At 32.6% G+C, this 5235-nt stretch overlaps 1 long non-coding RNA gene across 1 annotated transcript; it reads left to right on the forward strand.

The window, feature by feature from the left end:
• The first annotated feature begins 437 nt into the window (after positions 1-437).
• Positions 438-1398, forward strand: LOC143731442 (uncharacterized). The gene is made up of 3 exons (XR_013200762.1): positions 438-562; positions 863-935; positions 1041-1398. It is a non-coding gene; the product is annotated as an uncharacterized LOC143731442 (long non-coding RNA).
• The last annotated feature ends 3837 nt before the right edge of the window (positions 1399-5235 follow it).

The raw sequence follows: 5235 nt of genomic DNA on the forward strand, positions 1-5235 counted from the left end.
GCTCAACAGTGCCTGAAAAAAGACAAATCTGTAACATTTCTTTCCACAAGTGTTTGCAAGTTAGAGAGGGCACTCTTCTCATTAATCAGTAACTAGTTCATTAGAAGTGATCAAATGTATATCTATGAAGTCACTAGAGTCCCAGTTTAGTCCTTATCTGAAACAAACGCTAGCCAACTAACTAGCTAAATTAATTAATGAATGATATAACTACAAGCATGGATTTGTTTGATAAATAAATATCTAATTCTGTTTTTAATATTTATTTAACTTTTTTATCATCAACCTTAGCACCTTCTTCTCCAACTTCTCTATCATCTTCATCATCTTCACCATCACCACCTTTACCAAACTCTGTATCACCAAGCTCACCTCCTTCATCATCATCAACCTCACCACCATCTTCATCCTTCCAAACACCATTTTCAACCTCACCATCATTTTCACCATCCTCACAATCAACCTCATCTACAACCAACCAATCACCAACCTCACCTCCTTCATTTTCTTCACCGTCAACCCCTGCATTCTCTTCAACACCCCAGAAAAGTACATTATACCAGTGTTCAACTACTGAAAATGCTCAAATGCAAATTATATTTATGCAAATTTCATTTTTTAGATTTTAGATTCATTGTGTGGTTAAAACCGTGGTGTTTTATTGTGCATATGATAATAAATACTCAGCTCTAATAGTAGAATAGAATAGAATAGAATAGAATAGAATAGAATAGAATAGAATAGAATAGAATAGAATAGAATAGAATGGAATAGAATAGAATAGAATAGAAAACAAAGTGATACATTAATTCCTTGGAATAAATATATTGAGTAATGTTCCATCATTTTCAGAAAAAATCAGAGCGATCACAGTCTTCCACATACGCGTTCGCTCCACAGCCAATGAGGAGGCAATGCGGAAATCTGTGCAGGCTGTAAGTTATACTTATTTTGAGAGATGATTCATATTAATACTGCACACTCATATTAGATAGAACACTGTAAGTGATATCTGTTTTTTTCCTTTCTGGCTTTACTAGTTCATTCTCCAGCTCAGTTTGATGAGGACACAGCGATGTGAAGACTGCAGTACACGAGTGCTGAACATCAGCAAGAAATAGCACTGACCATAACATCAAATCATATTTACTATATTAGAGCAGCAAAACTTGTGTGATAATGCACTGTTTTAGTAATTAATCATTAACTGACCTTCAGCATCTGGTCTTCTTCCAGGTGTTTCATTCTCTGCGGTGTGTAAATGATGACACTAGATGGCACTAGAGAACGAAACATCATGGATTGCCTAATCACAAATAACTCTTAAAGTCTTAATTCAATTCAATTTAGAGTTTCTATATATCTTTGCAACAAATATCAATCAATTTAATATATTATTATTATATATATATTATATTTATATTATATATTTGAATGTGGCCCAATGATGAATCTTAAGATAATTGGTATCACTTTACAATAAGGTAAACATGAATAAACAAGCAATTTATTTTTACAGCATTTATTAACATTTGTTAATGTTAGTTCATAAAAATTTTAGTTCACAGTGCATTAACTAATGTTAACAGATAATGTTTGAATTAACATTAACTCGTTATTAACAATTTTATTCATTGTTATTTCATGTTAACTATTGTTAGCAAATTAAACCTTGTTGCAAAGTGTTACCAAATAATATATAATAAATGCTGTTTCAAAAGTTATAGGTACTGGAGCAATTTCCAGCATAATGCTATTACTGCCTGTTTCTCAGATTTGCTCATGGAAAAACATTTATTTCCATGGTGTAAAATTTTCACAAAACAAAAAAGGAGTACTAAGAGTCGGCAACTCTTACTGTCATGCCCTTTTGAATTCAAAGTCGAGTGTTGTATACTTTGTTGTTGTCCAATGTTTTCAAATGTAGTGGCTCACAAATATAAAGAAGCAGACATTTTCTTTGTGAAGAAAAAAAAACTTAATTTACTTAGGTTTAATAAACATTTGTCTAATAAAACCTTGCGAATGTCCTCTTATTTTTTATAATAATGATTCAAATAATTTTTATGGCAGTGTTCAGTACAACAAAACTATTTTCCTGTGCTCTACTCATATATGGGAGATTAATAATCAGCTTCAGACAAACAGGAAGTAATGTTTTAAATGTTACATGTTAAATGACTCACTGTCCGCAGGGAAATATTGTTCTTTTAAATGCTTCTGCCAAATGTGTTTAACTAATGATTTAGAAAAAAAACACCCAAACCACACAGGTGCTCCTATCTTTCTGGTCTAATTATTATTGGTCCAAACGGACAGGAACCTTGTTTTCAGACAGACTGACAAACAAAAATCTTAGCTAAGCAACACATACTAATACATAATCAGAATTCAAACAATTTTAAATCTGCATAAATGCCTAATGAAAGTCATATAAGAGTCATGTGGCCAATGCGGTTTCATCACTGTTTGCATAAATCTGGGTAATTAGTTGCCAGTGATGGGTAAATGTCTTCTGAAAACTAAGCTGGAACAGATTATTAATATTTGTGATTCATTAGGCTGCATGACTAAAAATAACATTTGTAACTAAACATGTAATTAATAGGCCTAAATTTGATTGACATCTGATCTGATGCAGTGGAGTCTTAAAATATTTATAATCCATTTCATTATATAGTTTAAGACGCTATATTTTTGACAGTGGCAAATAATTAATTATTTGTAAAATTACAATAAAGTGTAGTGATTGTTTTTTGATCATTGGTATTTGAGGGAGAAATTATTTGGAGTGCTGATTAACATTAATACGTCCATAACACATGTTACAGCACAAATTAGATAATAATAGCCTACTGTCTCCACCTCCAGGGTTGATGAGGAAACAAAAACAGCAATGTGAATGCAGCTCGAGCGGGAAACATTAGTAGGAAATAACACTGACCATAACGTCAGATCATTTTTTACTACATTAAAATAGCAATAGTACCTCTCTAAAGTTTTCGTAGTTTATTATTTCCTGACCTGCATGTGCTCTTCCTCCACGTGTTTGGTTTGTTTGGTTAATACTCCGCGCGCGGTGTGTAAATGATGGCACTAGATGGCACTAGAGAACGAAACCTGTATTAGAACATCGTTTGGTGTGCGACACTAAGTAACTTGATTTTCTTCCACAAGCATTTAATAATACTAATAATAATAATAATAATAATTTTAAAAAATCTAAAAAATAAAAAAAACGAAGTAACTCATTTACTAAGTTTTAAGTAAAGTTTGATATATATATATATATATATATATATATATATATATATATATATATATATATATATATATATATATATAGATAGATTTTCTGTTTATCTTTGCAACTAATCTTATCTTATTATCATTACATAAAAGCAATACAAAATAAATTTCTTTTTTGTGGAGTTATGGTTAATGCATGTTTCTGTGCAAAATCAAATGCATTACTTCAACATTATGCAACCATTATCTATTCTTGGAAAAGTTGTAAAATAACTCAAAGCCAAATGCACCAGAAAATACAGTGAAATGTACATTTAAAACTTTAAAAGTCCCCTCTCATCAAGAAAAAAAACATGGTCACATGTCCCAAAAAAGTTATACAATTTATTTATTGTAGTCTTTCTTTTTCTTTTTTTTCAAAACAATAGTTTGATATTTCATGTTAGTGCATTGCATTAACTAATATTAACAGATACAACTTTTAAATTCTTAAAAATGTATTAGTAAATGTAGAAATGAACTTACAGTTTTTTACAGTCGCTAGGACACATTTCTCAATACTTAGGTCACTTTTTCAAAACTCTTCACACAGTTCTCCAAACCAACTTTCAGCTCGGCACAGCAGTTCATTTCACTTTCAAAATGCACTAAAACTACCATATCACTTCATACATGTCTCAAATCAACATATTCTTCCATCACACAAAGGTTGACAGACCACAAACACACTTTGTCACCCACAAAACAATGACCTAAAAAACACTAACAACAGGTAGCATTATACAATGTTTTCTTCTGTAAAACAAGCTCACCTCTCTACTGTTTAGAATTCACTGCAATATATTTTACTGGAATGAATCAGACATGATGCAGTATGCTTCAATATATTTTATGTCTTTTTTTTTTTTTTTTTTTTTTTTTTGCACAGACTAATTACAAAATACAAGAATTTGTACACACCATTCACCGATACAGATACAATAGGAATCAGCTGTGGTTGGTCCAATTGTCCAATTGTTTTTATAGCATTTCATTTTTAGATTCAAAATATATTTCATTACAATACTGTAGAAACGTAGCAAATTGCTGTCATATTCAGTTTTGTATTATGTTATTGTTTTGAACATAAGTTTAACAGTTTTGAAAACAGTTTGTAAGCAAGTGTTTAGCCTCAGTATACCCACAAACAGTTTATCCCACATATACTTCTGTTGTGCTCACTGTGTGAAGAGTTTTGAAAAAGGGACCTAAGTATTGAGAAATGTGTCCTAGCGACTGTAAAAAACTGTAATAAGGTTAATAAATGCTGTAGAAGTATTGTTCTTTTTTAGTTCATGTCAACTAGTTAACTATAACCTTATTGTAAAGCGTTACCATGAATTATTAATTATGCGAACACAATGTATTTTCAATCTTGAAGTCAGATAAAAAAAGTCACTCTCTGTAAAAGAATCTGTTTAGTCAAGCAGTTTTTTTGCCATCTCTTGTTTTGTTAGCTTGTCTTGGCTCTTCTCTGCAGTTGTGTATGGTCAGGTCACAGAAGTGAGATGGTCAGCTCAGCTCTACCCCCAGGCTTCAACATGTCTTCAAAGAACAGCGGGCGGATAGATTAAATTAAGACAGGTCGGGCCTTTCTTCGGGTCAGGATGCTCCTCTCTTGACCCAGGATATCACCTGCCCTCAGAGAAAGTTTTTTGTGTTCTAGTCAAATATCCAGCCACTGAAATCCCATCAGACTCAAGTCATTGGATGTGTTTGCACATGTCATTGCTTCCACAGACGTTGTGTGTGTGTGTGTGTGTGTGTGTGTGTGTGTGTGTGTGTGTGTGTGTGTGTGTGTGTGTGTGTGTGTGTGTGTGTGTGTGTGTGTGTGTGTGTGTGTGTGTGTGTGTGTGTGTGTGTGTGTGTGTGTGTGTGTGTGTGTGTGTGTGTGTGTGTGTGTGTGTGTGTGTGTGTGTGTGTGTGTGTGTGTGTGTGTGTGTGTGT

The sequence above is a fragment of the Siphateles boraxobius genome, unplaced genomic scaffold (genome assembly GCF_051911475.1).
Source record: "Siphateles boraxobius isolate OS27281-9 unplaced genomic scaffold, OSU_SipBor_1 86, whole genome shotgun sequence".
NCBI lineage: Eukaryota > Metazoa > Chordata > Actinopteri > Cypriniformes > Leuciscidae > Siphateles > Siphateles boraxobius.